At 41.5% G+C, this 17800-nt stretch overlaps 1 protein-coding gene across 4 annotated transcripts in view; it reads right to left on the reverse strand.

Moving 5' to 3' along the window:
- The window catches only part of rassf4a (Ras association domain family member 4a), a 212149-nt gene extending 194793 nt beyond the window's left edge, over positions 1-17356 (reverse strand). For 3 of the 4 annotated variants that reach the window (XM_067972603.1, XM_067972600.1, XM_067972602.1), the window contains exons 1-2: positions 17280-17356; positions 4616-4765 (exon numbers count right to left, since the gene is read on the reverse strand). The gene's annotated coding sequence lies outside the window, so the exon portion shown is untranslated. The remainder of the gene's footprint in view (positions 1-4615; positions 4766-17279) is intronic. The other variant, XM_067972601.1, reaches the window with a different exon arrangement.
- Between the last annotated feature and the right edge of the window lie 444 nt (positions 17357-17800).

Here is a 17800-nt window from a genome sequence, read left to right on the forward strand (position 1 = left end):
TCTTCTACGGTCTACTCTTCTACTGTGCCACCAGACTGCCAAACCAGTGTTGTGTTTGGTGTGAAGTGTTCATCACCGGTGTGTGACTTATTGCTTCATATACTAGAACTAAGGTACATTCCTATCTTCAGGTGATGTGTTACAAACCTTTCCAGGAAATGCCACTTTTATGGGGTAGTTTGATCTGGGAAGCTTGTTAGATCAAACCTCAGCAATATTTTTTAAACAATGAAAAGTCAAAACAAATTATGATGTGATTTTCTTTCTCGCTATCTCTCTCGCAAATGCTTTTCGGGAATATTTCCCATCAAGGCACTAAATTAAAACCAGCTTTGTAACGGTACCATTGTACAGTTGAATGAACGACAGATCAGAGCCAGGCAGTGATCCACAAACTTGATGACAGTTTTGATTTATAATTTAAGGTCTGGCAGTGAATTGTAACAAACTTTTTTTTCACAAACTTACATTGATAAGGAAACTAATTCTCTGATAACTCTCATTTATAAATAATAAATGCATGTGTTTATAGTATATACATCAAACAGGTCCGTTACAAGCCTGTGAACTTACCGTATACCATTACCTCTATGCACATGCTTGCATGGGTGCACATGTATGACCTATATGAACTCGTAATTTTATGCAGATTTCTTTTTCCCACCTTGCCGATTTTCACCCCCGCCCTGAAAGTATTGGCTCCTTGCTGAGGCGTAGTTCCACAGCTGGTCTCCACTACTCCGCCCAAGTGGCGATTGACAGCAAGTGTCAGCAGGGCACTAGCATTAAGGAGCATTGCAGCCAAGCCAAAACTGTCTTCACCAAACTTTCAGCAGGGGTAGCAATCAGAAGTGGGAACCCTGGCCATTCTCACTAGCCCAAGGGTGTGGAGGTCAATTGTGCCACCAATCCACCTGAGATTAGCCAATTTAGCACAAACCTGAGAATCAAATACTGGGACCTCCCTGGTCTGTATTTCTCAGCTACTCGCTGCCTTAACCAGCTAAGGAAGCCAGACCTTTGAATCTTTGTTTGCATTTGACAGTTCGTGAGTAAACACCTGGATCATTAATAATCCGTGAAAATATATCCTATGGAATTCAGCAGAAATTAGCCTGGGCATTTTGAGGACAGAGGCTGCTGCATCAGCAATGTCTGATAGTCAGGAAATGAGTCATCAAACCACATCTGGGTCCAAAAAACTCAAACTGGTTTAAATTGCAGCAGTCATGTCAAATATTGTACTGCTTACTTATTCAACCATCATGTGAGTTAAACGCAAGTTGTGTTGTGATGTGGTGACAAAAACAAGGCATAACTCACTTGTGATATATGCTGTCAATATTTTAAGCAGTGTTTTTTTTGTGTGTAAAAAGTGCCTGCATGCATCTCGGAGTTGGGGTTGGGAGGGGAGTGTGGGAAAGCTTTACAATTGCATGCTCTGCTGCCAGTGTATCCTCTACCGATTGAACAATAAAAGAGTTGTCAGGGCAACCAGTTAAGAGAAAGGAAGGCAGCGCCCTGCATCACCAATGCAAGTAACAGGCAGGCTTTACACTGGCTACAGTCAGACAACCGACGTGTGCTGATCTCTTGAAGGTAATGTGACTCACATCGGGCCAGCAATGACAGTGTCTTACATTGCATTTTTGCCCATCAGCACAACAAATATCTTAGTGAAGCACGGGCACTAAAAGTGCAGTGTAACTCCAGCATTTGGAAATACCCAATCAGCCTGATTGCAGAATATAAACCACATACATGTCCCAGCTGGCAGCGACGTGTCCCTAATATTTCTCTCCAACTTACAGAAGATGCCAATAATGGGCGGGGGTCAGCGTGTATATTATAAGCTTTTAGAAACAGCATTATCACTAGAATTTTAGTAAAGTACAATGATGAGTGGTGAAATTTTTGTTTTTAAATTGAAAAACGCCCAGAAGAACAGTTAGATTACAGAGTTTGTCCTGCCAAACATTCTCTGTGCCTGGAGGGCGTGTTTTGAGTTACACAGTACCAGGTTGAAGTATAGTGTGAGTAATTTGACATAGTGAACTAAGTGCTTCACAGAAGTCCCCCAACACATCATTCAACTGCTTCTTAAACAATTCCAGGGTTTTTGCCTCTGCTATCCTACCCAGAAGTCCATTCCATGTATTGGTCAGTCTTTGTGTGGAAAAACTCTCTCACATTAGCCCTAAATTTGCCTTTTACTACTTCGAACCTATGTCCCCTTCTCTACAGTCTAGTTTGAAGTAGTATGCCAGATCTACCTTTCCCATACCATTTATTCTCATACACTTCTGTAAGATCACCTCTCAAATTGCCTTCTCTCAAGACTGAAAAGCCCAAGATTTTCTCATCTTTCCTCATAATTCAGTCAACACTAGAGATCAGCCTCACGGTTCTTCTCCGAACTATCTCTTGGGTTTGAATTGTATCTCGGTGACCAGAATTGGGCAAAGTGCAGTCTGACTAGAGCTTTATACAGTTTGAATTCAAGGCAGTAACCTACCTCAAGAGTTCAGGTGACAATGATAAACTGTACAAGTTGATCTCTCACTGCCCATGACAGTCAAAACTCCTAATTCTGTTTCTGCCCTATAAATGATCTATTTGGACATCTACTATTTCTTTTATTTTTTTTCAAGTGAGTAAGAAGCCTACGGAATACAGGGTACTGTACTACATAATCAGAATAACAGGAGCAGTTAAAGAACAGAAATCTGGGTTTAATACTATTGCAAACATCAGTCTCAATTTTGTGCTTTATAAAATTGCATTATAGGTTGCTAAAAGACAAATGATTCGATTAATGCAAAGAATCGTCAATTTGAATATAGACACTGACAAGTCCAAGCTCGAATAGAATCTCATTCCTTTAACTCAATAGACCGATTCACATTGATATGTCAAGGATGCAAAGACAGCAGTTCTCTTCATCCAGATGTCAAATTAACTCTTAAAACAAATACTCACTGCACAACTAATTATCATTTATGTTGTATTTATTCAACTGAAGTTGTGTTTTACAAAGCCAGGATTTAACCAGCATCTTTCATCTCATCTTTCAGCCAATAAATATTCAAGGTGAGCTTGTTGAGGTAAAATACAGGGGAATTACAGTTAGTATCATGAATAGAACATCCATTAGATTCCATGTGCCCTAATATAAGATTACATCTAAAACGTTAACTCAACAGTTTACTCTGCAGATGCTGACTGAGTGGTTCCAGCATTTTCAGTTCTCTTTAATCAGATTTCATACCTGGCTATGACATAATTAATTTCTAACTCAGTGGCTCTTTGGCATTTAATTCTTTAAATTTTAAGTTCTGAAGGTTAGCCCCTCCCTGTTCTGTTTACACGACTCAGCAAACACTTGACTGCACATTTTATTTTGCCAGCCGCTGTCACAGAGTCGAATAGGTGGGTTTGGAGCAGGAAGTGTCAATCAATGAGATTGCAAGCCCTGGGATAAAAAGCATCTGAATGCAAACAAAAAAGGGGTCTGTCACATGCTACTTACATAAAATTAAACCTCTGTAGGTGCTGCAAACCAGGATCACAAACTTACTGCAAGTGAAAATCATTTGAGAGGAACTCGCTACAACAAGCAAATTTTCCTTTTAACCAGTTGTTCCAATTAACCACACATCTTAAAAAGTGCAGAGAGCTACTGGTGTTAGAGCAAATATTCAAAGCATCTTTTTCATGTAGCAAGGATATAGGTAGCTCTTCAGCAAACAAACTCTCTGTTTATAACTTATTGAGAGACCCAATATTTGGCGATTTCATTTTCCATTTTAATTTTTTCAGTTTTTATTTGACATCAGTGGAAAATATTAGATTTTCTGGCAGAATGCTGGGGAAAATTTAACATTCAAGAGACTCAGCTGAAACTTTTAATTATTATCACTGTTTATTATTATTATTATTACCTCTTTTATCAGTTATGTAGCTTGCTTTTTTCCCAGATTTTTATTGTAAAAACTGGGTAATCTAACAACTACATTAACATAGTACCTTTGACATAGAAAAATATCCCAAGGCACTTTACAGAGGAACAATAATAGACACTGAGCATAAATGGAGAGTTAGGAGGAACGAGCAAAGGCTTGGACAAATAGGTAGGTCTCGAGACGGTGTCAGAAATGAAACAAAATAAAATTTTATTAAAGGAAAACAGGTTGCTTCAAATATTCATTCAAAAGAATTTCCTAAATGTAGAGATTGGGGCTGGGATTTTCCCTTCAACATCCCTGGCACACAGCAGGAATGCATTCCAGGAAATTTCCAATCCCAAAGCCAGTGATTTCCAAGCATTACAATTAATAGTCAGAAAATCCCAGCCAGAGAGGTAAACTAAGGTAATCATAGGAGCATTTGCTCTGAATTATGTACGTCATGTTGAAGGCTGTCTGGCACAACAGAGGACACAGCTGAGGTACAAAAAAAGGACAAAGGCAAAGGAGAGGGAGAGCGTAAAGAGAGATCAGAGAAAACAGAGACAGGGAAATAAGTGAGCAGCACTGGAAATCTAGCAAGGGAGCAGCTGGCCATCATCCAGATAACAGAGAAATCCCACTAAATTATAATTAGAATTATCACTTACTTGACATACCTTTTGGTGGTTTTCTGAAGATCAGATGATCTCACTGGACACCATTTTCACATGCAGCTGAAAGAATTATTCAGAGCCAAATCTCACCAGACTCCCAAAACACGTAAGATTTGGGGAATTCTGACGAGTCGTCAAGCTTATCTGTTTTGGGGTGAAAAAAAGTCAATAAAAACTGATTAAGAATAAATTTTAAAACAAAAGTTTTATCAGAGGAAATAAAGGTTAAACTGAGAATGAAGAAACTGGCCCAGGAGGTAACCAGGCTAAGTCTCTAATTAGCCAAGTATAGGACTTCTCATGAAACAATGCATATTCCACTCCTCTCCCCCAAACAAACTCTTATGTCTCTTGCATCTGTAATGGCCTGTTCCCCCACACCACTCCCCCACCCACAATTTCTCTCCTTGTCTCCTCTCCGGCAGATGCCCACTCACCTTAGGGTACTGTTCAACAGGTGGCATAGCAGTACTTCACCCAACTGCCCAGCTCCAAGTGTAACCCACAGGAGAGCTGGCTAGTGAACCACAAAAGGTTACTGCAGTTGAACCTGATAGTATGCTCACCCAACATCCACACATACTTTTGAGCAGGAAAGAATGAATGAATTTGCATTTATGTAGTGTCTTTCATGTCCTCAGGACGTCCCAAAGCACTTCATAATGGATTACTTTTTGACGTGCAGTCACTACTGTTATGTAGGCAGCCATTTTGCACACAGCAAAAAACCACAAACAACAAATGAATGAATGACTTGAAAATGTGGCTTTGGTGATGTTAGTTGAGTCACTGGATAGCAACCGTGAGCGTAAAGCCTAGGTGAGTGCTCCCCTTCCTAGTCTAGAGGCATTATTTTCTCTCCCATACTCTGGCTGAGTAGCTCGATACAAGATGAGGGATCAAACCCAAGACATTCCTGATCTGTAGCCCAACGCCGTGTATTTATCCACTGAGCCATCAGGAGAACCTGTGGCAGGGCTTTAACAAGAGTCACACTGCAGTCGATACACATTCTTATTGGTGCTGGACTACCTGCTAAGTGGTGTCTCAAGCACTGCCAAAATCTCAAAATTGGCGAATTTATAATGCAAGTCTTTCCTCGGTGTGAAAAAACTGCCACACTCTGATACAAGATTTGCTGCATTAGACGTAACACTCTCCCAGTTTGTTACAGCAGCTTATTCACTGAACGCCCTGCCTAAGGTAACTGTAATGCAAAGTATAGTGTACATAATCTACTCTACTCTAGTCTACCTCAAACAGTATCTTTCTATTGATTTTTCTCACCTCATCCCTGAATGTGCAGATTCCTTGCTGGCATGTGGTTCCACAGGAGCTGGGCACCCTTTGGCACATTATCCACATGGCTATTATTCATTTTTGAACCTTGACAATGGGTGGTAGCAGGCAATCACAGTAGGCATCCTGGCTCATCGCAACCTGTCTTCATCAGACATCTGTGCATGAGCATTTCCAGCACTGGTTAATGGATAGTGATTGGGAGAAGACTAGTCCCCTCCCTAACCCAGGTATGCTTTAACCAATTAGAGCAACCTTACTGCCACACACACAAAAACAATCTTCCATTGGTACCCTTCTCCGTATAAAATGCAAATGTACAATAGTTTCACATTAATCTGACTCTGGCGAACATGGCTTCATGTTATGGCAGTTTTTCATTAACAGAGAGCTATTGGCAGTAGTGTGGCACTCCTGCACTCAGCAGCACTAAAAGGACCTGATCTCCAGAGGACAGACTGCAGTGAAGAGACCCATTTCTATGGGTGCTCCAGTGGTGCTTTTGGCTCTCCATTTAAAGCCAACATCAAGCCCAGGAGCTAGATTCCCTCCCTTTTAGGAATGGGAGGCCATTAGCCTTCTGATTAGTTTTCCTTCTGCCACTGTTCCTAAAGATGGGGGCAGGGTACATGAAGATTGTCAATCTCTATTTCGGCACTGCTGCCTTGGGACCTTCTTGACAATGTGATAGAAGTGTCACTAAACATCAGCATCAAAGCCCACCAGGTATTCATAATCTAGAAGAGAAGCAAATCATTTCTCAAAAACCTGAAACATCTGGTACGGGGCTCCATTACATTGAGTTTTTAGGAAACATGTTCACTCTATCATCTCTAATACATTCAGCTGCTAACAAACAAAAATGGAACAGCCTCCAAAACTGCTTTTATACCGTGCAAGATTCATGCTTGCCTCCAGTTCCTCGCATACGGGTCTTACACAGCTAGCTGCAACCTGGGACTTGCTACAGTCTGGGTTGGGGAAGACCTGTTTTGTTTTTAAAATGGCAGCCAAACTCAGCAAGTTTACCTTTGGGTTGCAGTCAGCTGAGCAAAACCCAAGACATTGGGAAACTGGTGATCCCAGCACAGATCTTGCATAGCATAAAAGCAGCGCAAGATGACCCAATATGTGTTCAGGACAGCAGGTAAAGTCAGTTAAATCTTTAGAGGTTTAATCTTTAGTAAAAACAAATTGCATTTTCATGTGGTCCAGTTGTTAGGTATTTGGCTTTCAATTAAGATGACCCTACACAAGTAAGCACCTTGAGCAAGCTTAAGTGGACTCCAGTCTACTCAACTGCATTGCTTGGCAGTTAACAGGAGCACGCTGTTAAAAAAAGGCAGACTGTCTGCAGGAATTGCACATTCCCAATCCCAGGTCAGAGGTGAGCACTCCTCCCAATAGCCAGCCCTGGATTAATGCTTGGCTGTGACCAACTTTGAAGCTCATTCATGTAATGACCATATGATCTCAGGATAACAAAGATATCACAAACCAGATTATTACAAGATCACTAAATAGATACAGAATTGGAAGGACCTCAGCTCATCCATCCACAGACCCTCCAAGCCTCTGTCACAGAACATAACTATTTCTTAAATGATTCCAGGATCTTGCCTGCACTGTTCATTCCTTGTGTTGATCAATCTTTGTGTAGGAAAATGTCCCGACATTAGACCAAGATTTGCCTTTCACGAGCTTGAAGCCTGTGGCCTGTGCTTGAAACAATGTTTTCTTCTATGCTGTTCATTATTTTATTATTCTATTGGGTGCCAGGCTTGGCTCAGTGGTAACACCCTCACCTTTGGGTCAGAATGTTGTCAGTTCAAGTCCCACTCCAGAGACTTGAGCACATAATCTAGGCTGACACCTCAATGCAGCATTGAGGGAGTGCTGCACTGTCAGAGGTGTCGTCTTTTGGACGAGATGTTAAACCGAGGCCCCGACTGCTCTCTCAGGTGGACGCAATAGATCCCACCGCACTGTTTCGAAGAAGAGCAGGTAAGTTCTCCCCAGTGTCCCGCTCAATATTTATCCCTCAACCAACACCTAAAAAAAAGATTAGTTGGTCATTATCACATTGCTGCTCATGGGAGCATGCTGTGTGCAAATTGGCTGCAGCATTTCCTATATTACAACGGGAGATTATACAGCCAATTAAGTATTTTTGAAGTGAAGAGCTTTGGGATGTCGTGAGGTTGTGAATGGCTCTGTATAAATGCAAGTCATTCTTTTGTTTTATATGCCTGTTTCAGATCACCTCTCAGCTGCACGTTTTGAAGGTTGAAAAGCCCAAGTTTTGCAGTCTGTCCTCACAGTTCAACTCCTCTAATGTTAGGGAGAGTCTTGTGGTTCTTCTCTACACTGCCTCATTGGCTGGAGTGTCTCGGTGATCAGAACTGGGTACAGCACCAAGGTGTGGTCTGACCAACGCACTGCCGAGTTTAAGCAGGACGTTCGTAGACTTATAATCTACTGTTTTGTTGATGCGGTTCAGCAATCTGTTTGGTTGATTGCTGTTCCGCAGTGTTCAGGAACATTAAGCATTGAATATACTAAAACTCTTAGATTGTTTTCAACTCCACCTTAGGTATCTTGACACCATTCATGGAGTACTTATGTTACACAATTTTTCTTCCTACATTATTCAACAGTGAGAAAGGATATGTTCCAGTGTAATGATTTATACTCTTCAGCTAGAGCCTTTGGGACGCAGGCAAAATAATCAGTTGAAGTGCAGCTCAGCTCTTTGTGCCAACGAGTTACCTCAACGGTAGTACAAGTGGCCTTAGGGTTCAAAATGTCAACCCATAAAACTCAAGCTTTGATCAACCCAATTCACTGGTAAAAATAAACACAGCCGCTGGAACAGGTTTTTAGCTACTCAAGAGTTGAATTTAACTTCCATGGATCCTAAGTTGAAAGTGACTGGTAGGATGGTGCGGGCACACACAGGAAGGAATTTTTTTTTTAAAATGTAAGTTATGAAAATAATTTTTAAAAATTAAAATAAATAGTAACCTAGAGAAGAAAAAATGGGAGGAGAGTAGAGCTCTGAGAGAAATGTAAAAATTGAATTAAAAAAGTACATTTTAATAATATGTTAACATTACAAGTACACCTGACAACTGAAGACCATTATTTCTCTTCTGCTTGAAAGTTGAAATTCTAAGAAGGCAGATCCAGAAAGATTTCCCTAGAGCCTGTGGCACTTCAAACAGATAAGCATTCCACCAGTATAAGCCCAAAAAAAATCTAACTGTTATGCCATTATTAAAGAGGCTCAAACACATACAAGTGACATGATATTGATGGACAGCATTTAGCTGAAGCCTTCTGTTGGTGCTAAACAAGACAATTTCACCACTGTTCTTTTCAAAATTAATTCTCAGGATATGGGCGTCGTTAGGAAGGCCAACCCTAGTTTCCCTCAAGAACGTGGTGGTGGGCCCTCTTCTTGTACCACTGCAGTTCAAGTGATGAAGGTGCTCCCACAGTGCTGTTGGGTAGGGAGCTCCAGGATTTTGGCCCAGCGACGTCATATGTCCAGGTCAGGATGTTGTGTGACTTGGAGGGGAACTTGGAGGTGATGGTTTTCCCACGCATCTGCTGCCCTCGTCCTTCTAGGTGGTGGAGGTCGCAGGTTTGGGAGGTGCTGTCGAAGAAGCCTCGGCGAGTTGCTGCAGTGCATCCTGTGCATAGCACACACTGCAGCCATGGTGGAGCGAGTATTGTCCTTACAAATCTGTACTCTCATGTAATAAATTCCCTCCCTTCTATTACAACAGATTCACAGATGCAAGTGGCACAATTTTTCAGGGTTGCACAGATTGGTTTCTTTGGGTAATGGAGTAGAAGCACTCATTGAGTTTACTCAGTGGCTAAACAGGCCTCTCAGGATTGTGCTGAAACTCGACTTATATGGTACAGTTAAAATAAAATTCCCATGGTGGTATTTTGGCTTTGAGTCGTCATTGCACTAAAGCCAGGGAGTGGTAGGATGTGGACGGTCAGATGTTACCCACAAACCCCGCCCCCACCTCCCCTCTCAAAGTGAGCTCTTGCTCTCAGGTTTGTCATCAGAAGTGTGAGGCTGAGCCTAGGCTTTACCCACAGAAAAGGAAATTTGGGGATGTATCACTTCAGACTCTTTTTGCAGCCATGTTGAGGAGCGGTTCATGCAAAATCTCACGTGCGGTCTGAGATTAGAAATTCAGATGCAAATCTCATACTATTCTGCTACACCAAAGTGCTATGCGGCTATAACACATATATTCAAACCCCTCTTATCCAGTATTATAAAACTATAAACAAATTTCACTATGAAACGTTAAACCAAGTCTGTTCTGATGGTTCAAGAGGACTTTAAAAGTCCAATGACACCAATGTGAGGCAGAGCAGAGTTATCCCACTGTCCTTGCCAACATTTTCCCTCGACCAAAAAAAGGATTAACTAGTCGTTCATTTCACCATTGTTTGTGGGATCTTGGTGAAAAATGGCTGCTGTATTTGCCTACATAGTAACTGAACTGTAATTAACCCCTGTGCAAAGCCTTTTGAGCCATTTCGCAGAGGTGTAATAAGTTGCTATATAAATGAAAGTCTTCTTTCATGCAAGAAGAAAAATAAGTAATAGAAGGAGTGCTGCTTATCCCTGTGCCTGGGCACTACCTTGAAACTCTGAGTTCCTCCCCAGCTGCAGCCTGGCCTAATCTCCCGAGCCAGGTATTTCATGACAACACACCAAATAGTCTCGCCGCCGCACAGGCTCATTGCTGACTTGACTGCTAATATTTTCTTTGTTGCTGGTGAAAAAACATTGAAAATTTCAATAACTAACTTCATAAGACACTGAAACCAGACTTTTGGTGACCAACTTACACTTTCAAAACTCCCGGACTGCTGCTCAAAAGCTGTCACTGTCTTAATTTCTGCTTCATAGCTCTCACTTTTCCCATATCTGATTATAATCTGCCTTTTGTTCTTCTCCGAGTCCTATCCTTTCCCGTTATGGACCCCATCGTCACTCTCAAGTACAAGAGGCACAGACTTGAGCGTATCTGGTGCATAACTGGTTTAGCCATCCATCACATCTGGCTGGATCACATCAAGTGTTATCGAGCCTCACTCTCCCCTGGTCCAGGATCACCTTGGAGAGCAAAGATAACTCCACTACCAACTGTCTCCTCAAACTACTCTCCCTTGCCCCCTCCACCCTCACCTCCCACAAGTGTGAGAAGCTCATGGATTCCTTTGTCACCAAGATTGAGACCATCCCTTCAGCTGCCTATGCTGCTTCTCCTCTTCCCTACCAAGCAAACCTTGCCCCCACTGTCCTAACCCTGAACCCACTTTTCACCTTAATTTCTCTCCTATCACCCCTTTTTTATGTCTTCTCCAAGTTCAACTCATCCGTGAGACTTGCCTCCTGCTCCCTTGACCCAATTCACGCTAAATTTCTGACCATCTAACTTCCCTCATGCGAGCTGACACTGTAAATGGTTCCCTCTCCTCATGTACTGTCCTCCCCACCCAACCCCCCTCAAAATACCTCTGCCCAACCCTCTGTCCTTGCAAACTACTGTCCCATCTCCAATTTCCTTTTCCTCTCCAAAGGCCTTGAACACATTGTCACCTTCCACATCTGTGTCCATCTTTCCCGAAACTCCAAGTTAGAATCTCTCCAGTCAGGTTTCCACTCCAGGCACAGCACTGATACAGCCCTACCCAAAGGTACAAATGTGACTGTGACCGTGGTGCATTATCTCTACTTTCTGCAAGCTTTGACATGTCGACCACACCATCCTCCATCAACGCCTCTCCTCCATTGTCCAGCTCAGTGGGACTGCCCTCGTTTGGTTCCATTCTTCCCTGATCAGAGGATCTCCAGCTATGGTTTTTCTTCCTGGCCCCACACAATTACCTTCGAAGTTCCCCAAGGAACTTCTTGGCCCCCTCCCATTCCTCATCTGCATACTGCCCCTTGGCGAGATCAACCGAGCACAAGGGGTTAGCTTCCACATGTACGCAGATGTCACCCAGCTCTATCTCTCCACCGCCTTTCTTGACGGCTTCACTGCCTCTGTGTTGTCTGACATCCAGTCATGGATGAGCCGCAGTTTGCTCCAGCTGAACATTGGGCCCCAGCCATAAACTCCGTACCCTTGCCACTGATTCCATCCTCCTCCCCGGCCACCATCTCAGGCTGAACAAACAGTACACAACCTCATCATCCTATGCAACCCCTATCTGAGCTTCCGACCCCATATCCTCTCCATCACAAAGTCCACCAACCTCTATAACATCACCTGCATCCGCCCAACCACTCCTATGCCACCTTCAATGCTCTCCTGACTGACCTCCCATGCTCCATCCTGTATAAACCTCAGCTCATGCAAAACTCTGCTGCCTGTAACCTATCCCGTACCGAGTCCCATGCATGCCTCAAATTTAAAATTCTCATCCTCCTGTTTAAATCCCTTCTTGGCCTCGACCTTCCCCATTTTTGAAACCCCCTTTAGCCACCGCCCCCACCCCTCAAATCTCCGCTCCTCCGACTCTGGCCCTTTGTGCATCCCTACTCCCTTTGCCCCACCATTGGCAGCCGTCTAGACCCCACATTCTGGAATTCCCTCTTCCTCTCCTCCTAGATGAACCTGTGTAAACCCATCTCTTTGACAAAGTTTTTGGTTTTCCCTCCTAAACTCTCCTTTGGCGCAGTGGCCATTCTTCTCTATGAAGACAATTATTCTACGATAATTGCATTATATAACAGCAAGTAGTTGTTGTATGTGCTTCCTTTAAACAAAATACCATTTCTCTTCCTGCTTATAATTTTGCTGTTGTAACCTTCTGTCTGGCCACACAATCTCTCTTTGTGCCGTACATTTTTTCCTTCTATCTCTATGTCCTTGTCTGTATCATTGCAACTATTCATCTTCACTTGTTCTTTTTTTGTACCACAGCCTGTTTTCTCCCCCCTACAGAACCTCTGACGTAAATACTGGTACATGCAAAACACACAAAGAGAGCTCAACTTTGTACAAATCCCCAAACTATCACTTTACACACTATATCCAGTCTTGCATCATCAGACTTACGTTAAAAAGAACCATTTTAAATGAGTAATAAAAAAAATTGAACCCTTAGTATCCAAATCAACTTGTTTACTCGGATGGGTTTACAACAACAACTTGCATTTATGTAGCGCCTTTAACATAATAAAACGTCACAAGGCATTTCACAGGAGTGTAACCAGGCAAAAATTAACACAAAGTCAAAGACGTAGCTTTTAAGGAGGGTCTTAAAGGAGGAAAGAGAGGCAGAGGGGTTTAGGGTGGGAATTCCAGAGCTTAGGGCCTAGACAGTTGAAGGCATGGCCGCCAATGGTTGGAGTGAAGGGAGTGGGGGATGGACAATACAAGTCGAGTGGTAGCCACATGACTTGTCCTTTCCTCTTAAACTCAAGTTTGTACCAAGAGCAGAATCGCCCCTCTGTGTGAGCAATTATAAGGGGTGGGGTATTCCAAAGCAGCTTTGATTGACTGGTGTGGTGCACAATCTCAGGTGTAAATACCCACCACTGAATCATAAGCAGTAATGACAGAGTACCTTGAATTGCCTGCATTAATCATTATGATGCCTGATGACTGATTTCCAACAGGGTCCTTTGGCTCTCTGGCACCATTAGCACTGTAACTCTACAATTACAATCCCCCAGAAGCTGTACCAACTCTGCAATTAAACTTTAGTCAGTAGTTATAAAAATTTGCAGACTTTATTTTAATATTATTTACAGAACCACCTGGAAGGGATACAATTTTTACGAAAGGTTTCATATTTGGAGCTTGTAGAGAAAAGTAAGTAGATACCTAAAATTTATGACCCAATTATGTGACCCTTGCTCTCTGCACAACAGCCAGCTCAAATTGAATAGGCACCTGTGCTCATCTGATAGCCCTTCAAAACCACCATGTACAGTACAGCAAGGGATAGTAGCAACTTACCCTATTGTTTGGAAGCTATGGATTTCATCTGTCATACCATGGCCTAAAAAAAGTCACTTTTTTAAAAGTTTTTTTTAAGTATTTATTGCCACTTTAAAGAACAGAATTTTCATTTCCAATTTCGCAAAAGACTTGGAAGGGCAAATGAATATCAAAATTGAGTCTGACGAAAGCTGTCAGCCTCCTCCGTGCACTTCAATGATATCAGTGAGCTACACGAAACTAATGGGATCTGTGCTGCCTAAAATGTCATGAAATGGAATGAAACTGTCTAGTAAAAGTCCAGTGTTGGTTTAACACATGATAGCAGTTCTGAAGGTTCGTCATCACAGCAAACTTCAGGTACTCCAAATGGTTCAGAAAAGTCTCAAATTTCCTCATCTGACTGCGCTCACCTACAAACAATTCAACTGCTATTTTAGCCATTTTTGCTCGTATTTCCAGATGGTTGGACTCAATTGCATGACTGATCTGCTCAGTTACATTGTTCTGACTCTTTTTTTTAAGCAAAGCAAAAGTTGAACTGAATGCCCAACATGAAGACTGTCTAGTAATTTAATTCCACGCAATCACAAGTATAGAAATGGCACCTTTAATGCTGGACAACTTCATGGTATCTTTCATATTTGATGGGATCCTCATGTTGATGCATGTGTTCCGTATCAATCAATGCACACAGCACTTTCTTTTCTCATCATTGTGCAGTTTTACAGCCTGAAACTCCCCATGGTTCATTTGCTTGATGTAACATGCGATAGCATGAATTGATCAGTTACTGATTGATAAATCATCCACATGAGCAGACTAACTGTCCACATGGACAACAGCCTTAAATGCAAACCTTTCGATCATAGAAATTTTCAACCCTCTGGCACAAATCTGTGTCTATTTTTTAAAAAAATAGGTCAGGCATCTGTCCAGGCATTATGCTGACTTATGCAAGTCATAGTCAATGCTTCAAGGCTTATATTGTTTTGGAAACGCATGAATTCATAGTGATGTCCCAACTTCCGAGAGTAGGCTTAGGCTTCCCTTAGACTGGATGATAGCATTGTTAGAGAGTATAAAAGTACTGAGCTTTGCTCCGTACACTCAGGAAATGCACACAAGAGAAATTGCTCCAATAATAGCCATTATATGTTTGTGAGCAACAGAAAAATATTCTATCTTATGGCATAAGAATTGTCAGAACTAAAAATATACTGATTCCTGAATTTCTAGATACACAAAAAAAAAACAACAAAGTGTGCCTATAATCGTACCTGGCATTTTCCCCAGAATATAATTTTTAAAAATGTTTTTCCTCACGTAACCAAGAACATTTGACAGCGGCACATCCCATAACCATTCATGAAACGTAGAGTCTCCAATCCAATTTGTTATAACTTACCAGCTTACAACCTCTTATCAAGATACTTCACAATTCCTAGATACTATGAATTGATTTTCCGTGGGGTCGCTCACAAGAGAATAAAACTACGTCCATCTTTTCCTGTAACTTCCTCTTTGCTTGACTTCTACTCTCTGATTCTGACTCATTCTCTCTGCCTTTCTGTTTATCTTCCACTCTTCCTCTTTATTTCCATCTCTCTATGTGCCTCTCGTAGACATTTGCTTCTCTCTCATTTCATTGAAGGGTGGAAAGATTCTAAAGGTCGTAACAAGATATTGGTGCATGGTAATTGCACATCAAACCTGGCATCGTTTGTTTTACAGGTGAGCTGAGAGTGAGTTTGAAGCTTTAGCATTTTAAGCACTATGTTTCTTGGGTATAGTATACTTTTATTCTGTCTCTCCATCACCTAATACTCTAAAAATATTTGATGTGATTTTATAAAAGGATGACATTATAGAATGAAAGCTGGACCAACAGTTTAATTTTGCAGTAGCGTGTGATATGAATTACTGAAACTTTACTGCAATAGAGACATTTGACATTGAGACATGTCAAACCATTACTGTGGTGTCAAATAAGTGAATACAACAGTCAACTGTCTAGCTAATAAACACTGAAATGTAGATTTGGTTTATTGCATTGTTCTGTAGCACAGGAGTTCAAACATCGGATCAGCAGTAGACCCATGTATGGGGAAGTACTGTACACCTGTCTATAATGGCAGGCTGACTGACAACAATTAGTTGATGATTTTCTGTTCTAAAATGTTTACAATTAAATTATATTGTCACAATATATTCTAACGTACAAAGTGACTTAATTCAAATTATTGGATAATTCAATTTTTTTAATGCAAAAAATTACTGAATTATCAGGAATAGACCATTAGCACAATGTGAAGACTGTCTCTAAGTCAACAGTATGAAGTAAATTGAAAAATCTAAATCTTGCATGTTGTAAAAGTGAATAAATGACAATTGCTATACTCAAAATGGAGTGGGTCTGTGGGTGGCTTTAAACTAGTGTTCAGGTATTTTTTTGTTTGCTTGGTAAACAAACAATCCAGGTGATGTAAATCGCATATAAACAACATCATTGTGTCACCTGTGTGGAACATTATTGTGATGAAAATGACACGTTTCCTCCCCCGCCACAAAAAAATTTGCCAACCATTGTTTTACAAAAATTCAACAGCTTTAATTTTAACCTTGTTTTGGGAACAAAAGGGCAACAATCATCAACTTATGATAAAGAAGGTGCCCACCAGTATGTACAAATTTTCAACAGGAGAAACAAACTTTCGACGAAACTACGTGGGTCTCTTTCTGGGTGTAAAATGAGCTGAAGCTCCATGGCGATGAATTATTACAATCACCCCGTTCAGCTGTTCCTTTTCTTAAATAAATGACACCCTGGGCTCACAGTCCCCTGGGATCATCCTCCACCTGCTTTCTGGCATCAGAATTAGTTTGTAGGCAATTAGATTTCTCACACAGCTGCGGCCCTCAGCCACAGCCTCAACAAATGCCCTTAAATTACTGTACAACAAATAAAATCTATCAAAATACAGCCTGCTCTTTACTAATTCTCTGATCAATACAATAAGAAAGCATTCCAGAGGATGCAATATTACTGCACAACTCTTGCCTGGTGCTGATGTTTTTAAAATATATATACATATAATCCTCAAGAACATTTCAATTTTTCCACAATTGCAAAAATAAAAGCTTGTAATTCAGAACTGAATATCCTGTGCCTAAGTTTAGAAATGAAAAAAAAAACATAAATTGGCCAGAAGTCCAGAATAATCACTGTGGAGCAACTCAGCCTTCTCGCATCAAAATTTAAATTACCTGTTCAAAATTTACCTCTCAGGTCAAAAGTACTATAAAATGCACCACAAATATTTTCCCTCACCAACATGCTCGTGTAATTTTATTGATATAGTTCTTACTTTAAGTTCTGCAAAATAAAATCTCTCTTCAATAATCGCAAAACGCTCCCTCCTCTCGCGCCACAACAAACAAATTGCCACCGACCTCTGCGCACAGACTAACCCGCTACCTCACTCTTGATTGACGCGCTCCCCAGCCATACAGAACACAGGATGGCGACGGAGGCCCGCCTTCCCGCCAATCAGGATGCAGTATTTCAACTCCCGCCCCACCCCCAAAGCTAGGTTGAGCGGGCAATAGAACGAGCAGTAACTCTTTTTCTCGCGCGTGTTATTTAGTAGCAATCGGTGCAGTGGCACGGAGTTGTGAATGAGGGAACACTCACTTTAAAAATGCAAAGTGATTTTTTAATATATATATATACATATATATATATGTTGTCTTCTCCTCACAGGCTGTTGAGATTTTTCTTTGCATTCTTCTCTCCGCCTCCCCCCCCCACTCAAACCAATTCCCGGTTCCTGTGTGGAAGTGAATCCGGGCAATGCACTCTTCGTCTCAGTGCCCGGAGCAGCTGGTG

The sequence above is a fragment of the Heptranchias perlo genome, chromosome 36, assembly GCF_035084215.1.
Source record: "Heptranchias perlo isolate sHepPer1 chromosome 36, sHepPer1.hap1, whole genome shotgun sequence".
Lineage (NCBI taxonomy): Eukaryota > Metazoa > Chordata > Chondrichthyes > Hexanchiformes > Hexanchidae > Heptranchias > Heptranchias perlo.